General features: G+C 45.4%; 1 protein-coding gene across 5 annotated transcripts in view; it reads right to left on the reverse strand.

Annotated features, from left to right (window-relative positions):
• SDK2 (sidekick cell adhesion molecule 2) overlaps positions 1-23096 on the reverse strand; it is a 487588-nt gene that overhangs the window by 168417 nt on the left and 296075 nt on the right. The gene's annotated exons all lie outside the window — the stretch shown is intronic.

The following is a 23096-nucleotide window of genomic DNA, read 5'->3' on the forward strand; positions in this document are numbered from 1 at the left end:
CTGCAGGGAAAAGTCCGATTTAGGGTTGGTGCTGTAGCAGTGCGATTCTTCCTCAATCTCCTTTTGTCCTCAAGACCAGCTATGCGTGCGTTCTCAAAAGAAGAGACAGCCTGGTGGATGGTGTGCCTCCATGCTTTGCAATCTGAGGCTAGGTCAGACCACTGGTGATGGTTGATGCGACAGGTGCCAAGGGATTTCTTCAAGAAGTCCTTGTACCTCTTCTTTGGTGGAGAGTTCGCCATACAGGGCAATCCTGGGAAGGCGGTGGTTTTCCATCCTAGAAATATGCCCTGCCCAGCACAGCTGCGTCTTCAACAGCAGTGCCTCGATGCTGGTAACCTCCGCCCGCTTGAGAACTTCAGTGTTGGTCACAAAGTCACTCCAGTGGGTGTTGATGATGGTGCGAAGGCAGCGCTGATGAAAGCGCTCAAGGAGTCGCAGGTGATGATGGTATAAAACCCACGATTCGGAGCCGTAGATGAGGGTTGTCATCACAACCGCTTTGTAAACATTGATCTTTGTGCCTTTTTTCAGATGCTTGTTGCTCCACGCTCTTTTGTGCAGTCGGCCAAAGGCATGGTTTGCCTTTGCCAGCCTGTTGTCAATCTCCTTGTCGATCTTAGCTTCTGAGGAGATGATGCACCCCAGGTAGCTGAACTGCTGGACTGTCTTCAGAACTGATTCACCCACAGTGATGCAGGGAGGGTGATAATCTTCCTGGGGTGCAGGCTGGTGGAGAACTTCTGTCTTCTTCAGACTAACTTCTAGGCCGAATAACTTGGCAGCCTCTGCAAAGCAGGACGTCATATGCTGCAGAGCTGATACCGAGTGGGAGACGAGTGCAGCATCATCAGCAAACAGTAGCTCTCGGATGAGTTTTTCCATTGTCTTGGAGTGGGCCTTTAGTCGCCTCAGGTTGAATAGGCTGCCATCGGTGCGATAGCGGATGTAGACACCATCGTCATCATCTAGATCTACTGCGGCTCTTTGAAGCATCATGCTAAAGAAGATCGTAAAGAGAGTTGGCGCGAGAACGCAGCCTTGCTTTACACCTGTGCCTATTGGGAAGGTCTCCGAGAGGTCGTTGCAGTGTCTGACTTGGCCTCGCTGGTCTTCGTGTAGCTGGATGATCATGCTGAGGAACCTTGGGGGACATCCTAAACGTTCCAAGATTTGCCACAGGCCTTTCCTGCTAACGGTATCGAAAGCTTTGGTAAGGTCGACAAAAGTCACATACAGAGCCTTGTTCTGTTCCCTGCATTTCTCTTGGAGCTGCCTGAGAACAAATACCATATCGGTGGTGCTCCTGTTAGCTCTGAAGCCGCACTGCTTCTCTGGGAGGAGTTCTTCTGCAATGGCGGGTACCAGTCTGTTCAGGAGTATTCTGGCAAGGATTTTGCCTGCGATGGAGAGCAGGGTTATCCCCCGGTAGTTGGAGCAGTCTGACTTTTCCCCTTTGTTCTTGTATAGGGTGATGATGATTGCATCGCGAAAGTCCTGTGGTAATTTGCCTTGTTCCCAGCAGGTGACAAGTACTTTGTGAAGTGAGCTATGTAGTACTGTGCCCCCATGCTTCCAGATCTCTGGTGGAATTCCATCAACTCCTGCTGCCTTGCCACTTTTCAGTTGCTTGATGGCTTTAACAGTCTCTTCTAGAGTGGGGATCTCATCCAACTCTGTTTTCACTGGTTGAAGTGGGGTGAGGTGAATTGCTGAATCTTGAACTACGCGGTTGGCACTGAAGAGAACCTGAAAATACTCCAACCACCGGTTCAATATGGATGCCTTGTCTGTGAGGAGCACTTGGCCGTCTGCACTACGCAAGGGACTCTGAGTCTGATATGATGGACCATATACTGCCTTCAGGGCTTCGTAGAACCCTCTTAAATCACCAGTGTCTGCACACAGCTGGGTTCTCTCAGCAAGCTTGGTCCACCACTCGTTCTGAATGTCTCGAAGCTTGCACTGGAGGTTGCTACATACAGAGCGAAAGGTTGCTTTTTTCCCAGGACAGGAGGGCTGAGCAAGATGTGCTTGGTAGGCAGATCTCTTTTTCGCCAGTAAATCTTGGATCTCTTGATTGTTCTCATCAAACCAGTCCTTGTTCTTCCTTGTGGAGAACCCGAGGACTTCTTCAGAGATCTGCAGGACGGTAGTTTTTAGGTGTTCCCAGAGTGCTTCTGGAGAAGGGTCTGTGGGGCAACTGGGGTCCTCAATTCTTGACTGGAGTTTTGCCTGGAAGGCAGCTTTAACTTCGGCTGACTGGAGACTGCCAACCTGAAACTTCCTCCGAGGGATACCTCCTCTCCTGGGTGTGGGTTTAAAGTGAAGACGGAGATTGCAGCGTACAAGACGATGATCCGTATGACATTCTGCACTGGGCATTACTCGGGTGTGTAAGACATCTCGAAGGTCTCTCTGGCGCACCAGAATGTAGTCGATAAGGTGCCAGTGGTTGGACCGTGGGTGCATCCAGGTTGTCTTCAGACTGTTCTTCTGCTGGAAGATAGTGTTGGTGATGGTGAGCTGGTGCTCCATGCAGAATTCTAGCAGGAGGCGCCCGTTGTCATTGCAGTTGCCAATGCCGTGTTTGCCAAGTACTCCTTTCCAGGCTTCCGAGTCTTTACCTACTCTGGCATTGAAGTCGCCAAGGATGATCACCTTGTCCTCTGTAGGGGTCTTCCGTACGAGGTTGTGTAGATCAGCATAGAACTTGTTCTTTTCTGCAGGATCTGCTTGAAGGGTTGGGGCATACACACTGAAGAGTGTTGCATGCTGCTTGTTTTGAAGTGGGAGGCGCATGGACATGATGCGATCTGAGTGACCTGTTGGCAGGTTTTTGAGTTTGGAGGCAATGGAGTTCCTGACCATGAAGCCAACGCCAGAAAGGCGGCTCTCAGCCTTTGACTTACCTGACCAGTAGAGGGTATAGCCAGCACCGTGTTCTTGAAGACTACCTTCCTCAGGGAAACGGACCTCACTGAGAGCTGCTATGTCAATATTCAACCTGAGAAGTTCGTGGGCAACTAGAGCAGAGCATCGTTCAGGGCGACCACTGTCTACTGTGTCAAGCATGGTTCTGATGTTCCAACACGCAAGCTTTAGTCTTTGCACACTTTGTGAGGCAGGTGCATGCCTTTTCTTTGTTGTTATTTTTTGACCACAAGAAAGGATGCCCGTTGACCGCGGCTAGCCAACTGGGGTGGAGGAGACGAGCTTTGTTTAGGCCACCTTTTCTAGGCCCCTCTCCGTGTGGAGCGAGCAGTGCTGTCCCTAGATAAGGCTGCTTGGTCGTTCAGGGTGCTGCCGAAAAATGCTTTCGTCTCCGGGTTAGCATCAGGCGACCAATACCCTGAACTGCCTACATGCAGGATTGGGACTGCGGCTTCCAGTGGCACCTTCCACCTGCCGTTTCGCCCCTTGCCCATCGCTGCAGGACTTGATGCGTTGTGGGTTGTGTATGTGGATATGCCCTTCAGGCCTGCGCAGAGGAATTTTTTAGGTGAAGCCCAGTGTGCGCGGTACTGGCTCCACCCTTTCACCTGGGGGTCATCTGCCATGGCCCAGTAAGCCGGGACGCCAGCAGCGAGTCCTCCAGGTGGTAGGTGTTACATTAACGAGCTCTATCTGCCCGGGTTTGATGTTAGAGTTTTCCTTCTCTTAGGCTGGCAAGGTTGGTGGGCCCAGCCTGCCCATCCGGTTATACCGCCGGACATTCGGTCGCACCATGACGTAGCAAACTCTGTGAAAAACGGGGGGGGACCAGCGAGAAGGTGTTGCTACGGATGCAGTAATGCAGGAGAGGCCATTGCAGTGACCATCTGCCAGGCATAGCCAGACAGTGACCACGCGGCATTCACTACACCGGGAGAGGAGAGGCTATGTATTGCGCATACACTTTCCCTGGGGGGGTAGGATACCCAGAGGGAGCCCACCCCCCCACCCCCAACACTCCAGTAGTTTGGTAGGAAATCTCTATGGTTTTCCCAGAAGCTCCTACAGTGGCCAGCGCGTGATGTCACCAGCGCGATGATGTCACTTACGAGTGATGTCCTTGTGCCGGTGTCATCGGGAGGGGATCCCTCCACCAGCCCACTGAGGGCCAGCAGGTTGGGGACCCCCAAAGCAGGAGAACCCCTATCCCACCCAGGAGCTTGGCAGCCCTGCTCTCAAAAACTCCCCCCCCCCCATCTCAGCCAGCTTGGAGAATGCATTTAGTTGCTTTCTTTCCACCACCCTCCCACATCCATAAGCCTTCCTTCCTTCCTTGTAGCTCTGAAATAACTGACATTCATGCCTTGCAACTCTCAAACATCTGACATTTATTCTTCATGACTCTTACATTACACAAGTCTGGCCACCCCGGGCTAGGTTATTCAGCATCCACTCTAATTGATCTAGCCTACATCTGCTTCACCAGTTTGTCAGAACATTGTCCTTGCCTGCCACAATGTACTGTCTTCAGAGATTATAGGTGGGATTTTGCCCAGGTCATCAGTCTGGTCGCTTCTTCATGCAATGTCTGGAACCTGGTTCTCTCTTGCCTGTTCACATAGGTTTTGGCAGGCATATTATCTGTCTGGACCAGGACATGACAACCTGACAGTTAAGGTTCACCAGACCCAGGGTCCCAACTCCAGAAAATGTATGCTCTGGAGGGATTCCTCCTGAGACCATAAACCTTGTTTCATTGATCCTTTGGAGTGAGCGCCACACCCCAAAAGACTGACTGGTCATAAAAATTCTTATCGGGTCCCTGATTGGAGAAACCGAGAAGGTTCCTTCCACCACCTCAGTTGTTAACACAACATGTCTCGGATGTGGACCTATTTTGAAACTTTGTTGGCAATCGCTGTCTGGAAGTCTCTGAAGTGGACATGTATGGAATCTAGACCACCGAAGAACCTCTTGACATAGTAATATCATACCCAAGAGTTTGGCTAGAGCCATCACCTGTGATATTTGTGGGCGCAGAACCTCTCTGAGCAAGGGTTGACTCTTCTGTTGTCTCTCCGGAGACAGGAAAACCTTATCTTGCAGAACGTCTATCTGAACCCCCAGATGAATAAATACCTGAGTGGGTTGCAATTTGATTTTCAAGCTGTTCACTACAAAACTGTCTCTGTAATGTTTCCATTGTCAGCATGGTTGCTTTTACCCTACCTCTCCATCTCATGTTGGTGGCCAAGCAATCTTATCTGTATGGGTCCAGTGCATTCTGGGTAGTTCAGCAGTCCCTTAAATGCATGCAAGGACTCAACAACAGCAGATTCCAGCAATGGAGCTAGCTATTATGGGGGAGTACCAGCTGTAACTAATCAGAGGCAAGTAGGTATGTGCTGGGGTTGGTGGCTACATGACATGTTGGCAGGCTACTTGGAGAAACTGGAACCATGGAATAGGTACAGGTAAAGCTAATAAAGCTCTCATTTAACAGAATAAATTCCCTTCAACAGAGTCCATGGCCCATGAAGCCACACTAGAGAACTCCCTTTACCTAGTATATTTCCCTTTCTGTGGTGCACTCAGGTCCAGGTTCTTCCTTGGAATACTGTATGTATGCAGCCCCTTTGCTTCAGGGTAAGGACCTGGATGGATTCTCTCTCCACTCCTTCAAGAGAAGCAGCCTCTGAAGCAAGTGAGTGCTCATGAGGTTTTCCCCTGGCTTCTTGGTGACACCTGTGGACCAGATCAAACCCTCTGCATCTGGGCACTGCCTCCTCATTTGGGTATTTATGTGATCCTCTTTCTTTCCCTGGCCTCAGGGCACAACATGAAGTGTCAACGGACCCTTCTGTAAACTCATTTGCTGACCTGGTTGTATATTTGTACTGAAGATGCAATTTAAATGGGCCCATCTACGTTACATAGATGGAGACTCAAAGGACAAAGAGAAGAACTTGTTCAGGCTAAGACATCAAGCACCACAGCTTCTCCAACCTACATTTCCCACACCAATCTCACCACTGGCCCAAGAAAATCTATAATGCAATTACATCTGTTTGATGCGTGTGAGGTGAAAAGAACCTCGCCGTTGGCAGCACCATTCACTGCTAATTGCAATGCGCCTTTGCTACGGGACAACTACAGAGCAATTTTGCCAAGTGCAGAACAATCAAGAGAAGGGGAGTGCTAAATACTTTTGACTTGTGCAATTATTCCATCTCTCTGCCTTAAAAAAAAGAAGAAGTAAAAATTCCCTCCCAATCCCCACAACTCCTCCAATGCTGTTTTGTGAAATGAACCATTAGGTATTCTCTTTATTTTCACAAAATGCCTCACAAATGCAAGAATTGCAAAATACCAGGGAGAGAGAGGTGGCAGCAGGACCTGCCCAGCTCAGAATGACAGGTGAGGCTGCCGGGAGGGGGTGGTGGTTGGTCACATTCCAGAATTTTGTAAAAAGCCCTTGGGAGAAGAAGAAGAAGATATTGGATTTATATCCCGCCCTCCACTCCAAAGAGTCTCAGAGCGGCTCACAATCTCCTTGATCTTCCTCCCCCAGAACAGACACTCTGTGAGGTGGGTGGGGCTGGAGAGGGCTCTCACAGCAGCTGCCCTTTCAAGGACAACCTCTGCCAGAGCTATGGCTGACCCAAGGCCATGCTAGCAGGTGCAAGTGGAGGAGTGGGGAATCAAACCCGTTTCTCCCAGATAAGAATCCGCACACTTAACCACTACACCAAACTGGCTCCCAGAGAATGTGTAGATGTAAAAGAAGAACAAATTTGTAAACTCATGTGATGCACACCTTAGTGTACAACACCAAGTGCTTTGCACCCAGAGAGGGGAGTTATTCAATGATATGGGCATAGCTTAGGGTTGCCAATCCCCAGGTGGGGGCAGGGGATCCCCCGGTTTGGAGACCCTCCCCCCTCTTCAGGGTCATCAGAAAGCAGGGGAGGGGGAGGGAAATGTCTGCTGGGAACTCTGTTATTCCCTATAGAGATTTATTCCCATAGAAAATAATGGAGAATTGATCTGCGGGTATCTGGGGCTCTGGGGGGGGGGCTGTGTTTTGAGGTAGAGGCACCAAATTTTCAGTACAGCATCTAGTGCCTCTCCCCAAAATATCCCCCAAGTTTCAAAACGATTGGACCAGGGGGTCCAGTTCTATGAGCCCCAAAAGAAGGTGCCCCTATCCATCATTATTTCCTATGGAAGGAAGGCATTGAAAAGGTGTGCCTGTCCCTTTAAATGTGATGGCCAGAACTCCCTTGGAGTTCAATTATGCTTGTCATAGCCTTGATCTTGGCTCCACCCCAATGTCTCCTGGCTCCACCCCCAAAGTCTCCTGGCTCCACCCCCAAAGTCCCCAGATATTTCTTAGATTGGATTTGGCAACCCTAGTATAGCTGTAGCTGTGACTTGACTGCCAGGCATGCCAGTGGAGCTTTATTTGAAGAAAGGAGGTTGCTACCCCCCTCTCTCACAAATTCTGGTATAATCTACATCTTCCTTCATAAATACCCAGAGCATGGCTAAATCACCTCTCTTCTGCACCACACCCTTTTAACAGCTTCCCTTTTAATTACGTAATTCTTCACTTCCATATTTATATCTAGCTTTTCTCCCTAATGGAGTTCTCAAAGAGTCTTACAACATCCTTCTCCCCTCCATTTTATTCTCACACCAATAACACTGTGAGGTAGGTTAGGCTGAGAGTATGTGACTGGCCCAAGATCAGCAAGAAGCTCACACAGGGGGGGTGGGATTCAGACCTGGGTGTTCTGGCTGCTTTAAATCCTACACCATACTTTTGACCTCTCCTTTCATGATCAGCTTCCTATCTCCATCTCCTTCAGTTCTCATCCCGGTTTCCACTCATTCCTCAATCATAGTGTCCACCATGCCACCCTTATGTAATTTTGTGTGTGCACAATGCCTTCAGAAATGTAAACCTTGAATATATTATCTCAGACCGATTTCCCATTCACCTTATGCCGCTCTCACATTCGTCTTCTCAGCGGGGCTTCCTTCTGATTTCATACTATCTGCCCCGGGGCTGCAGCAAGTGTCAGCATTTCGCACAGCAAACAGAAACTGGTTTTTAGCGGTTTCTGTTTGCTGCGTGAAAATGCTGATGCTTGCTGCAGCCGCAGGGCAGATAGTGTGAAATTGGAAGGAAGCCCTGCTGAGAAGACGAACATGAGAGCAGCGTAAGGTGAGTGGGAAATCAGTCTCAGTGTCTCAAATGTGGGGTCCTTCAGGGGGCTATCCTCTCCCCAGTGTTGTTCAACATCTACATGCCACCTCTCATCCACCTGGCACAGAGTTTTGGGCTGGGCTGCCACCACACTGGGCTGCCATGCTGATGACACCCAGTTGCATCTGTTGATGGGCAGTCAGCCAGACTCCACCCCAGGAAAGGGTTTGGAGGCAGTGGTGAGGTGGTTGAAGCAGAGTTGTCTGAGACTGAATCCATGAAAGACAGAGGTACTTTGGCTGGGTGGGGAGATTTAGGTTTGGGGTGCCAACTCCTGGCACTTAACCATGCACTTTTAACACCAGTGCAGATGGTCAAGAGCCTGAGTGTGTTTCTGGACGCCTCCTTATCAGTGGTGGCCCAGATCACAAATGTTGCTAAGACTGGTGTTTTTCCAACTGTGCCAGGTAAGCCAACTGGCCCCCTACTTGTCTTGCCCAAACCAAGCCACAGTAATCTGCACAAGCATTTTATCAGTTGCTTTCTCAACCCCCTTCCCCATGCTAATGTTGATTGGGGGGTCATAAATTCTGTATTGTGATCCCATGTAGATATCAGGATTTTAAAGTTTGGTATTTTAGACTGCTTTAATGTTTTAATGTTTCACTGTTTTTATGGTTTTGGATGACTTTGTTGTATGCCACCCTGAGCCCACTCTGCAGGGAGGACAGTATAGAAGTTTAATGCCATAAATAAATAAATAAATGGATAGTCGTCCTAGTGGATTATCACAAGGAAAGCAACCAAGAAAAGAAAAGAAAGAAAGAAAGAAAAAAGAGGCAGCTCTAAAAGGCTTGCAACCCAGTTAGGTGGGCTTTATAATCCACCTGAGAACCTGGAGCTATAGGGTGAAGGTCACTGCTTAAGAGGTCATCATTATATCTGAGATCTGGTATAGCTGAGAGTATTCACTGTGAACAAAGAAGCCCACCCATTCAAATCTCACCTCAGCTATGGACATGGCCTTAGACATGTGATTATCCTTCAGCCTCAGCACTACATCAGTAATAAGAAGATGGTGAAACTGTCTTGTAAAACTAATGAAAATGTATGTGGAGGGCTTTGAAGAACATATACAAAATGCTACTGGGATCAACAGTGACAATAATACTAACATAATCAACAGTGCACAAAGCTCCGTAACTGAGGAAAGGTTCTGTGGTTTAATCATCTTTGAGAAGAGACAGAGGAGATGTCTGTGTGCATGCACACATATGATTGGTTGTAAAAGTGTTTTCACAAATTATACCAAGGATCAGATTAGTTTTTTTCCAGCATCAGTAACCAAAGCAAAAGAACCCTTTTGATTCACATTCACTTGCTTTAAAAATTATTTAATATTCTGTGTCACATCAACAATGTTCAGACATTATTAATTGGAGATTAATAGCATTTTTACAATCAGTTGCAAAACATATGAGATGGTCTACTCCTTATCTGCTGGCCAAATGAGTAACATAGCCAATCTCTCTCAGTTACCTCCCATTCACCAAGATAATTCCTGAAAACAGGAAGCCCAGTTAAGTGGCAAAGCTTGGACACGTTGCCCCACGCAGAAGAGGGACTTCCCCTGTGATCAAAGGCAGCCCTCTCTTTCCCCAAAGGACTGATATGTTTCTAAACCCGTTAACATTTAATTACTGCCTGAGCAAGCTGGCTCAGTGCCATCTACGTCTCTATTAAAATTCAATTTATGCCCATCATAACTAATTCTGCTGCCTTAGCTTTCTCACCAGCAGCCTTCAATTTCCAGACAAGATGTCCGAAGCCTCGTCTCCTTGCATTAAATCTAAATCTCCAAAGGGGTGCTTTGTGTGTGTGTGTATGTGTGTGCTGCACGGCTGAACAAAGTAGAAGGGAGCAGGTTGAGTCTTGAGTTAAAGAGGAAACAGGCCAGGCTCCCAGAGTGATTTGCACAGAGCTCCTCTGCCTCATTAACTTCATGGAGATGACGGGATTGTTTGCATAGCCTCTTCCTCATAAGGCTTCATTTATTCACATTTTAATTCCACTTATGGACCCTCCACATTATGTACAACTGGTGTGTGGCGGCAGGGGATCCCCTGGTTTGGAGGCCTTCCCCCTACTTCAGGGCTATCAAAAAGCAGGTGGAGCAGGCCCGTAGCTACAGGGCGCTGGGGGGCCAGGCCACTCTATTTAACCCCCTTTCCTTCTGTAGAGCCTCATGACTGGAGGACTTCCAATATGTTCTAATTCATGCAGCCAGTGACAGGACCCAAAAAAGGGAGGGAGGGAGAGCAAAAGTGAGAGAGAGAGAGAGAGAGAGAGAGCACAAGACAGCAAGACAGAGAGAGCACACGAGAGAGTGACAGCAAGAGAGAAAGCCTGATATGCCCTCCCAGTGCATGTGGGAACTGGACAACCCCCTCCACCCCAATCCCAGTCTTGGGCATCTGGATTCATTGTTCTTTCCCACCCCTGAAATTCTTCTGGTGGTTAGTTCACTGCAAACGTCCACCCTCTGAAAAAAGAAAACCACAAATCCCTTCAGTTTAACAGTCAAGGTGGCGGGGGGAGAGAGAAAGGGAAGCTCCTTCTCTGTTTGGTGGCTCCTGCTGCTTGGGTCAGGCCAAGCCCCATGACTCCCCCCAAATTTTTGTATCCCTAGCCCTCCCCCCCTGCAAAATTTCTGGCTATGGGCCTGGGGAGGGGGGAGGAAAATATCTGCTGGGTACTCTGGTCCAATCCTTTTGAAATTTGGAGGGTGGGGAGAGGCATGGGATGCTATGCTGAAAATTTGGTGCATCTATCTAAAAAAACCAGCCCCCTCAGAGCCATAGATACCTGTGGATCAATTCTTCATATACCCTATGGGAATTGGTCTCCATAGGGAATAATGGAATGCCCAGCAGAAATTTCCCTCCCCCCCACTTTCTGATGACCTTGACATAGAGGGAGGGCCTCCAAACCAGGGGATCCACTGCCCCCAGCTAGGGATTGGCAACCCTACATCCAGGGCTTTTTTTATATATATAGAAAAAGCCCAGCAGGAACTCAATTGCATATTAGACCACACCTCTTGACAGCACCATTGTTTCACACAGGTCTTTTTTTGTATAAAAAGCCCAGCAGGAACTAATTTGCATATTAGGCCACACCTTTGATACCAAGCCAGCCAGAACTGCATTCCTGTGCATTTCTGCTCAAAAAAAGCCCTGTCATGAGGTATAATGGAGAATCGATCTGTGGGTATCTGGGGCTTTGAGGGGCCCGTTTTTTGGAGGTAGAGGCACCACATTTTCACCAAAGCATCTGATGCCCCTTCTAGGTTTTAAAAAGATTGGATCAATTAGCTTCTAATTTTCATTTGTATGGGGATCGCAGTTCAATCATGACATGGTCATGTCTTCAACACAATGAAAGAATCTGTAGAGGTTTTTGACGGGTGAAAACAATTGTCACTTTTAAACTAAGGCAAAGTTAGTTGTATTAAACACTTTTAAACTAAGGCAAAGTTAGTTGTATTAAACACTTTTAAACTAAGGCAAAGTTAGTTGTATTAAACACTTTTAAACTAAGGCAAAGTTAGTTGTATTAAACACTTTTAAACTAAGGCAAAGTTAGTTGTATTAAACACTTTTAAACTAAGGCAAAGTTAGTTGTATCAAACAGCTTAAGGGGAATATTGTAGAGGCACCACCATCTATAGGCACAGCCTATAGAACCACAAAATGCTAGTTTTTAAAGAAAAAACATAGCCCAGAAGTGCATTAGAGAATGCAAATACAGAAGTAAAAATCCACAGATAACACTGTTACATTTGGAAAGGTGTAAAGCAAATTTTTAAATGCAGAATCAATTTAGGTGATGCGTATCTGTAGCTGGCAGATTGAGTGCTTGCAAAATCTGGATCAAACCTGAGTGCAGAAAGGGCTTTAATGAACCTGCAAGGAGCTCCTCCTAGCCCACAGTGACAGGCATTAGTTCATGGGTGGATTGTTGCTATTTGGTGAAATATTTACACAGTTACTTTTTATAAAAGGGTTGAGAAGGTGCCAATCAGGAAACCAATCTATCATTTTGATTTTGCTTACGGCCTTGGGACAAAATACCTCAGATCTAGATGAACAGGTAAACTAAGCCTAGTGCTATTATAAAAAAAAAAAAAAAGGTCCCCAGTGTTACAAGACAATTAGGCTGATCAGTGCAACAACTAAATTGTATACGGGATCCCTTCTGTGAAAATTAGAACCCTGGGTAGGAGAAAAATCTATTCTAGTTGAACGGCAAGCTGGTTTTAGAAGAGGTTACTCAATAATGGATTATTATATCACATAGCCTTCAATTATTAAAAAACGACTGTGGGGAAAACCGTTTGTCTTCTGCGTTTCTCGGAGTTCAGCATTTGAATCTATGTACAGCGTAGGTGCCCTGTGCTGGATAGCCCATGCTAGCCAGCTCTCTCCTCAGATCTCAAAAGCTAAGCAGGCTCAGCCCTGGCTTGTAATTCAGTTTTGCTGGCTTTCTAATTTACAGTGACAGCCAGTGGCAAAAATAACTTTTGTACTGATTGTGGCAAAATCAACAGTCAGGTGACCTGTGCTTACTTTAACACTGGAATGATGCTATGCAGTGCAATTACTTAAAAGCATTTAAATCTTAACAATAGCAAACCCTACAACACCACAGAAGCCTCTAATGTGTTTGGATCTTTCTATTATACATCTGCTGATCTTCAAATAGACTCTCCAGGCAAGTTAGAAGCGGTGTAAGAAAACTAAGTTATTAGGGTTTGTAGAATCTTTCGGGCTTAAGTGCCGTGTTCTACTGGGGAAAGTTTTTCTTCCAGACGTTTTGTTCTCAGCTGCGGAGAACATCCTCAGTGGCGTTGCAGCCGGAGCAGGCGCTCTGCACAGCAGCCAAGAAGGTCAGAGCGCCTGCTCCGGCTGCAACGCCACTGAGGATGTTCTCCGCAGCCGAGAACGAAACGTCTGGAAGAAAAACTTTCTCCAGTAGAACACGGCACTTGAGCCCGAAAGATTCTACAAACCCTAATGATGTTACCAGCCGTGAAAACCTGAAATCTTTGAAAACTAAGTTACTTCGCTGTTTACTATTTAGCACTGAAGTGAGTGAATAGTTTATTGTACATGGCCATTGGCCATTACAATATAAAAGCACGTTATAAAAACACAATATAGAATTTACATTCAGATACCAAGCTTAAAAACCAAGTCTTCAGGTTAAAACTGTATGACGCTTCTAAAATTTCAAACATACGTTTAAAATAGTTAAATAATATTAACTATGCTGAACTGTAGAGCTCAGTGTGATGCATTACTAGGAGCCACCTTGGATCTAACTTTTCTAGCTGCAAGAGTGCTACCCTACGTGAGACCAAAGGATTCATATCTGACAGTAGGAAAACCAGCTTTTCATTGCCAGGAAAGTTATGTATTTGGCTTAAAATTCCAGATAGAAATCTGTTTCTTAGGTCTGAATATAAAGGGCAAACCATTATGTAGTGGTAGAGATCTTCCATTGCAATTCCACATATACATACACATTGTTCATGTGGTTCCTTGGTGTATCTCACTGAAGTGAGTACTTGCGACAGCACACATATATACTCATGGGTACTCGAAAACGATTTAATTACATTTAAACAAAAAGAATAATTGTTTCCTGTCCACCCCGCCAAACAATCCACCTCTGATACATTATCACTGTCTGGGATAAATGATCAAAGGCTGAATGGAATGAAACTGAACAAGCACATCTCTACACTCTTGTAACACATGTTCCTTCAGGTTACAGGGACTTCAGTTATTTGAATGATGCAGAATTGGACTTGAAAGGTTGAAACAAATGGAGCGTGTGTTAGAGGCAGGTTGAAACTCTTTGCTCAGGATATTCAGCATACATTTCCTTCTGCTTGCATGTAGAGCTGGGAATGGGCTTCAGTAATATTCTTAACATGTGTGCGATGGGCTTAATTAATTAATTTTTGGATGCTCACCATTATTTAAAAACCATTAAGGACCAACTCCTTTCAGGTTATGTATTAAGAGTAGGATGGGAGTTACAGATTTCAGCAGCCCTGACTCCCACTGCAGCCTCCCTTATCTATTCCCAAATGTATCCACCGTGGTGAGACTTCTGTTAAGGTCTAGTGCTAGGGGTAGCTGTAGGTTCCATAGTTCCTGAAAGCCCTAGTAAGGATGTCAAGATCCACACAAATTACATATGAACACAAAAAACTTGCCTTAGCCAACCCATTGGTCCATCTATGTTACTATGGTCTACTCAGACTGGCACAAGATCTTCCCCAGCAACTATTTCCTGAGTTACTAAGTAGAATGTTAGGGATTCACTTGACGGGCAGGATTTCTTTTGGTAGGCTTCCTTCACCCTGTTTATTTGGGATACTGGCCACCAGCAAAGACCCACCATGAAGCCCCCACTGCCACTGGTAGTGTTGTCAACTTTTGGTTGGGAAATACTTGGAGATTTTGGGGGGTGGAGCCTAGTAGTGTGGGTTTGGGGGAGGGCAGGGAGCTCAACAAGGAAAAATGTCACCCTCCAAAGCAGACATTTTCTCCAGGGGAACTGATCTCTGTAATCAGGAGATCAGTAATAATTTCAGGAGATCTTCAGGCCCCATCTGGAGGTTGGCAATCCTAGCCACTGGATAAGCTTAAACTGGGCAACAAAGCAACAGGGGATAATGTTCAGGTTCCTACAAGTTGGACTTGCTCTCTGGACAAGAGCTTATCAAGTTTGAATCCAGAAGTTTTCTGTTTGAATCCACCAAATCAAGCCTTATTCTCATTGCTTCTCTGTACCATCTACATCTCTTTTACTGATATTGTTGCAGTTGCAGAAGAAAAGAGTCAGACAGGGATTATGGAGGGGGAAAGGAGTGGGTGAAGGCTTCTGGTCAGAGAAGTCTGAAGTATGAATTGTAGACAGCAGTGAAAAACTGGCATATATTCCAGGAAACAAGGGAAGAGCCATTTTATTTTATTTCATTAGGCTGTTAGCCCTCCCTCCCCTGCAAGCAAGCTCAGGGTGGGTTACAACAGCATAGTTTCGGGGAGGGAAAGGGAAAGGAGACTCCTTGGGGTTGTGAAGGGTGGGATATATAAATCCAATTTTTTCTTCTTCCTCTTCTTCATAAGTACAACATGAGTTGTGCATGAATAGGGTTGCCAGCCTCCAGATGGGGTCTGGAGATCTCCCGCTTTTACAGCTGATCTCCAACCGGCAGAGATCAATTCCCCTGGAGAAAATTGGTGCTTTGAAGGGTGGACTCTATGGCACTGTACCATGCTATGGCCCCTCCCCTCCCCTCCACAAACCCCACCCTCTCCTTGATGCACCCTCAAAGTCTCCAGGTATTTTCCAACACAGACCTGGCGACCCTACTTGTAAAAGGGAAAACAGAGGAGACTGAGGAGATTAGTTAATGAAGATTACTTAAACTCACTGCCTGAACTGGGTTATACAAAGGTGCTCCCTAGGCAGCATGACCAGTCCATCCAGCTAACTTAGAAAACCAGGGCATCCCACCTGGCTCTATCCAGCTTCAGCCACTATATGAGGGAAGAGTGGTGGCTGTGAATTGATCCATTCTGGAATTAAAAAGCACTGTAGTGACTTTTGCTAGACAAGCTTTTAGGATGGGCAAATGTGTTTATGCATGCATATGTCTAGGGGCAGAAGTGTAATTGTGGTGGCATGCCCACCTGAAGGTTGGAGCACAACTGCATACGTATGCAGCCAGAAACCCTGAGTAAGCAAGGTTCTTAATCATGTGGAGAAAGGTTTTCATGTGTGGGTAGGGTTGCCAGGTCTTACTTACTCTTGGCGGTGGGGGGGAGGGATTTTCTTTGCACATATGAAGCAAGCGCGGCACAATGACATCACCCAGAAGTGACATTATCATACTGAGCACATTGCAGGGGGGTGCTCTAGTATTTGGAAAGGACTCTATAATAGATTTTTCCCCAAATATTAGAGCACCCCCCCACACGCAATGTGCCCAGCACTATGTCACTTCTTGGTGTCAACATTGCACCAGGCATATTGCAGTGCACCAGTGCTCTTTGCGGGCGGGGCTCCCCCACCAACCAGTTCAATGAACATATGAAGCTGCCTTATACTGAATCAGACCCCTCGGTCCATCAAAGTCAATATTGTCTGCTCAGACTGGCAGCGGCTCTTCAGGGTCTCAAGCTGAGGTTTTTCATGCCTACTTGCCTGGACCCTTTTTAGTTGGAGATGCCGTGGATTGAACCTGGGACCTTCTGCTTACAAAGCAGATGCTCTTCCACTGAGCCACCATCCCTCCCCTAATGGCAGTGGGTTGGAGGCCCTGAAATTAGGGGAAACCCCACCCCTAGTGTGTGGGCTTTCAAAGGAATGCATACCGGTTAGGAGACGATGGGGTACGCTACTACAATCCTGCACCCTGTCTGTGCATCATTCATCCTAAATGTTTGTCTGAAAAGGACTCTTGCTTATGTGAAATCAGGCTATCGGCAGATCAAGAATTCTATCAGCAGCCCAGGCAGGACACAGGTGTTCAGGGGACTTACCAGTGGCTGGGGAGGTAATTTAATTTCTGTGTTTGTGGTTTTGTTATTTTAAATTTTAACATTGTAAACTGCCCCAAGCACATTCTAATGAAGAGGCAGAATATAAAATTTTCAAATATATATTTGTTGGAACATAAGAATACAAGAAGAGACTTCTGGATCAGAACAATGGTACACTTAATCCAGTATACTGTATCATATAGTGGCCAAACAGTTGCCTTGGAGGGCCAAACAAACTATGCATAGAGAGCAAGGCCTTCCCTCAGTGCTGCTTCCTAGCACTGGTATACAGAGGTCTGCTGCCTCTAGCTATGCAGGCTTCCTTTCGTTACCAAGGCTAGTAGCAATCGACGAACCTGTCCTCCATGAATCCATCTCATTTCCTTTTAAAACTATTTCATGGTCACATGTTGAGTAAAGAAGCGTTTCCTTTTTCTGAATCTGTTTCCCAACGGTTTTGTTGGGTGCCTCTGAGTTCTAGTTTTATGAAACAGGGAGAAAAGCTCCCTCTATTCTTTTTTCTTTAACCCAAGCATAACTTTTTGAACCTCTTTCCTGTTTTCCCTTAGCCATCTTTTTTTCTAGATTGAAAAGATCTAGCCTTTCCAGCTTTTCCTCATAGGACAGGTGCTTTAACCCCCTAATTATCTTTGCATTGTGATATTGGCAGTTTTATTTTCAATTCCTTTCTTAATCATTCTTAGCATGGAGTTTGCCTTTTTTTTACAGTTGCTACACACTGAGTTGATATTTTCATGGAGCTTTCCCCCCAGTTTCAGTCTCAGCCAGTTCAGGCCCCATCAGCATACACGGAAAATAATAAAAAAAAATTGTTCCAGTATGTATCACCTTATACTTACCAACGCTGAACTTTACTTGCCAGTTTTGTTACCCACTCATCCAATTTAGAGAGCTCCTGCTATAGCTTCACAATCTGCCTTCGTTTCACCATCCTGAATAATTTGGTATCATCTGTAAATTTGCCTGCAGCACTGTACATCCGTGGGAAGGGCGGGATATAAATCCCAAATAAATAAATAAATAAATAAATAAAATACATCTCCAATTCCAAAGCATTTATGAACAAATTAAATAGCACTGGTGCCTTGTGAGACCCCACTGCTTGCTTCCCTCCATTGAGAAAATTGTCCATTTATCCCTATTCTCTGCCTTCTGCCATTTAACCAACTTTTAATCCATAAGAAGACCCTTCCTCTTATCCCATGACTGTTAAGCTTACTTAGGAGTCTTTGGTGAGATACTTTCAAAAGCGTATGGTGTCTACTGGATTGTTCTTATCCACATGGTTGTTAATCTGCATGAGGTAGAACTTCACTTTGAAGAAGCTTCACTGATTTCCCCTTAGCGGAATTTATTCCTCAATGTGCTTTATTAATTTTCTCTTTTAATAACAATTTCTACTAATTTACTCCAAACAGATGTTAGACTAACTGGCCTTTAATTTCCTGGATCCAAGCGGACTTTTTTTTTTAACAATTGGGGTGGCATTTGCTATTTTCCAGTCACCCACCAGAGAAGCTAATTTTAACAAGTTACATATAATTCTTAGTAGATCAAGAATTTCATGTTTGAGGTCTTTGAGAGCCCTTAAGTTTATGTCTTCTAGACCTGTAGACTTATTGGTTTTCATGATACCATCAGCCTTTGAATCATCATGGTTCTATTTCTGGCATCTCAAAGTTTTGGGGTTTTTTGCAGTACCTACAGAAAATCCCTGCCAGCCCCACTATGCTAGTACTGTTCTTTGACTGAGTATCCTGGTAAAAACAACCTGGCTTACTTGCAGTTGCAATAAAGTCCATTCTAAAGGGGTTCTACTTGAGAAAGGAACTTGATTAAGACATCTGTGCCATGCCCCCTTTAGTGAGGAAGTTTTGTTTTGCCTATCTAAGGGGAAGCTGCTGTCTCTAGTGTATGCTGTGGGAGACTGATGTCTAAAGGCCCTTTTCAGGAACTGTCAGTGAAGGGACTTCTTAAGGTCCTAGAGTGAGAAGTTGTTGCTTTGACAGCAAGACACTTTCAAGTTTGATGTCTTTAACTGAAAAGTAGCTTGTCTAAGACTGAATTATTGATTAAAATGGAGAAGTCTGCACACATACACATACACACACAGAAGAGTGGCAGAGGAATGCTTGGCTTGATTTTAAGACAAGCCCCAAGTGCCCATGACTCCATGACACTTTCTTTCTTTTCAAATTACTAGCAGGAACCAAGTGGAGAGAGCAGGCTGTTGATGGGTCTCTGAGGTAGGATAGAGAGAGTGCTGTCATCCAGGTGGCAGAGTTACCAATAAATGATAAATAAATGATAACAACCGGGACAGAGTATAATTAACAAGCTATTTAAAGAGGGAACAACACTAGAAAAGCACCAGGTCTGGGAACAGTTATGAGGAAAAGAGTCTTTCATCTTCAGTCTGCCCAGACAAACAGCAGCTAATTAGTAGAGAAGGGTGAGTGCTGCACAAATTAATAAGCAGTGAATCCCAGTTGACAGTTGTGCTTGTGTAGCTGGTATCTCATCATGCGTATTTTACTAATGCACAAGGTGACATATCATGGAATTATGGGACTAGGGGAGAAAATGCAGTTTCCATTTGCTTAAAGAAGTCAAGGATAGCCCTTCCTGTTTGTGGAGAGGAACTTTTAAAAATGATCCTAGAGGCACAGATAGGGGAATGATAGTAGGTGCTGAGAGGGAGAGACCTATAATTAATATGGTGCTATTTAGACTATTCCCACTGTCTTCTTCATTACCACATACCCTTTTCAGATAGGCATGTGTCTCTCAGTCTTAATGCAGCAAGTCTTAGCAATGGTTTAGAGTCTTTAAATATTCAAAAGTGCCTCATACACACATACATTAAAACAAATAGATGCCCAAGATTATCCTCAACTGAGAGCCAGTTTGGTATAGTGGTTCAGTGCACAGACTCTTATCTAGGAGAACCGAGTTTGATTCTCCACTCCTCCACTTGCACCTGCTGGAATGGCCTTGGGTCAGCCATAGCTTTCACAGGAGTTTCCTTGAAAGGGCAGTTGCTGTAAAAAGCTCTCTCAGCCCCACCTATCTCACAGGGTGTCTGTTGTGGGGGGGGGGGTAGAGGAGATTGTGACCGCTGTGAGACTCTGAGATTCAGAGTATAAAGCGGGATATAAATCCAATATCATCATCATCATCATCCTCACCACCACCACAATTGTGGGTTTAGGGCTGAGAGAGAGAGAGAGGCTTGCACAGTGAGTTCATGGCCAAGTTGAGATTTGAACAGGGGACAGGGAACATCTTGACTTGTACCTCAGTTTGTTAGCCACTGTGCATTTTGTTCATCTGGATAAATAAGCAGATCAAAGGGTAGAAGAAGAAAACACAGGCAGATTTAAGGTGTCAAAAGCCTACGAGGAATATAGGTAAGTTCCTCTGGTTCCATCACTTTCAACCAACAGATAGGGAGGAGACAGCAGACTGACGTTCTAGAAGCAATGTAGATCCTTGTTGATCCATAAAAGAAACCTGGACTAGGAGAAATTAAGTTTGTGTGTCTAGGAACAAGTGCTGTTGTGGTCTTTTGCAACCAAGATCTGTTAAAAAAAATGACTGTGGAAACGGTAAGAACTTCCAAATGTTGTTTGCTCCCCCCTTTCCCACCTTCTCTCACTGAGAATTTAATCTATTTGGCTTAACCATGAGAAGACTGAGGGACAGATATGATCAATATGTATAAAGCCACAAGTCTGTAGCATGCTGTTCAGTCTTGCAGTCAGAAGACTAACAAGTTCCAGTAGCTGGGAGACATAATTGGACAAGCTCAAAATAAGTGCATTTCCTAGCAGCGACAGTAATTAAAACAAAGGAATGGCTCATCAGAGGAGGTGGAGAGGGTCTTTAAATCAAGACAGGATGTCTTCCCAATATGGAAGGTTTAAGCCAGCTAGGATCATACCTGCAGTTTGTAGGATGTCATGCTAGAAAAAATGGTTTATATGTCTTCTGATTGTGAGGAACAGGAATTCTCAGAATGGCCAAACAGGATCAATTTCTGTGGGAAGTGGGTTTTAAATGGACAGGTGCTGACTACTCTGCATGGGACTTAATTTTATTTATTCATTTATTTATTCCTTGGATTTATATCCCACCCTCCCCGCCGAAGCAGGTTCAGGGTGGCTCTCGACAGTCAAGATTAAACAATAAAACAATGAAAAAACATTGGAGTTTCGACAATTAATAAAAACAGTTAAATAATATAAAACAATTTAAAACAGTTTTGGTGCTAGTATAAATTCCAATTTCAAAATATTCAGCGATGTTGGGCATCCTCTTGTACTGTAATTCAGTTGAAGGCTAGTCGAAATAGTACTGTTTTACAGGCCTTGCGGAACTGAACAAGGTCCTTCAAGGCCCTTACTTCTTCTGGAAGTTGGTTCCACCAGTAGGAGGCCGCAATTGAGAAGGCTTTCTTTCTAGTAGAGAAAGTTTGGTGTAGTGGTTAAGTGTGCGGACTCTTGTCTGGGAGAACCGGGTGCGATTCCCCACTCCTCCCCTTGCACCTGCTAGCATGGCTTTGGGTCAGCCATAGCTCTGGCAGAGGTTGTCCTTGAAAGGGCAGCTGCTGTGAGAGCCCTCTCCAGCCCCACCCACCTCACAGGGTGTCTGTTGTAGGGGAGGAAGAAGATGAAGAAGAAGATATTGGATTTATATCCCGCCCTCCACTCCGAAGAGTCTCAGAGCGGCTCACAATCTCCTTTACCTTCCTCCCCCACAACAGACACCCTGTGAGGTGGGTGGGGCTGGAGAGGGCTCTCACAGCAGCTGCCCTTTCAAGGACAACCTCTGCCAGAGCTATGGCTGACCCAAGGCCATGCTAGCAGGTGCAAGTGGAGGAGTGCGGAATCAAACCCGGTTCTCCCAGATAAGAGTCCGCACACTTAACCACTTCACCAAACTGGCTAGCAGGAAGGTAAAGGAGATTGTGAGCCACTCTGAGACTCTTCGGAGTGGAGGGTGGGATATAAATCCAATATCATCTTCTTCTAGGAGACTTCAGTAATAACCAGCACCTTGTAGTGAATCCAGAATTGGCAGCCATTTCTGCAGCCTTGGCTGTATGTGCTCCCGTATAGAGAGACCCAATAATAGCCTGGCCACCGCATTCTGCACTAACTGCAGTTTCCAGGTACGAGACAAGGGCAGCCCCATGTAAAGGGCATTGCAGTAGTCCAGTCTTGAGGTGACCATCGCATGGATCACAGTTGCAAAAAAAGTGCTATGAAAAGTGAGCTCCCAGTGAAGTCCTGATGCCTCATGCAGCCCTCCTTCTCAGGACAGTTTGTTATCCAACCAAATGGTGGAAAAAATAAAATCAGTAGTATTGGTCCATTACACACACACACACACACACGCACATACATCTCCACCTGGACAGCTCTGCTAGGACCAACCAAAATCTACAGCAGGCCATGCAGGATTTAAAATTACACTGAATTCCTCCTCAGGCTAGATGCTCAACAAACACAATACTAGAAAAAGAGAGAATGATGTTCCTGAAGGTTGCTGTTACATCTCATCCATAATTTGTTTTACACTTAAGTATGTAATGGAGGAAGTCTTCTGCTCCCTAACTAACTTAAAATTATGCACTAAGCTAAACAAGATCTGAAGTAATATGGAGGCAAAATAGGACAAGCAATGATTGGTCCCTCTTTGAAAATTACAGAAAACCGCAGTTATCTAACAGCAAAATATTTCTTAATGACCACCACTTCCATTTAGCAGGAGCTTTGACTTCAAGGCCCATAGACATTTGAATAATTTGGGAGCATAGGCAATAGTCAGACAGAGTATAATTGCAGGCTTTGCTTTTGGGATTCAAATACAGAATCAAGAAAGGAGAAAGAATCTGCTTTGGGTGACAGGACCATCCTGGTCTAAAAATGCCATGTCACACTATGATGTTGACTTCTTCAAGTAACTCTTCAAGCCCTTCTTCAATGATATTTTATTTCTTCCAGGCTAGTTAGTGAAAAGCCAAAGATATGAGGAGAGAGGTGCCCAGTTAGCTATTTGTGGAACTGTGTTCAGTTTTGAGGAATAGGCAGAGATCGGGTGGCTGAAATAGGCATTAATATCACTTGCATTAGGAGTTCCCTCCTAATGCTTTCAAAATTCATAAGCTTCAAGCACAGCAATCTCTAATTCTAGGAGTGGACTGATTAGTCCATCAAGGCATCCCTGTTTGCTGTGGACATTGGCTGCTGTGCCCCACCTTTCTGACTCCTGGAAAATTCTTATATTCTGTGCATGCCCTTTGC

Source organism: Heteronotia binoei, chromosome 13, assembly GCF_032191835.1.
Source record: "Heteronotia binoei isolate CCM8104 ecotype False Entrance Well chromosome 13, APGP_CSIRO_Hbin_v1, whole genome shotgun sequence".
Classification (NCBI taxonomy): domain Eukaryota; kingdom Metazoa; phylum Chordata; class Lepidosauria; order Squamata; family Gekkonidae; genus Heteronotia; species Heteronotia binoei.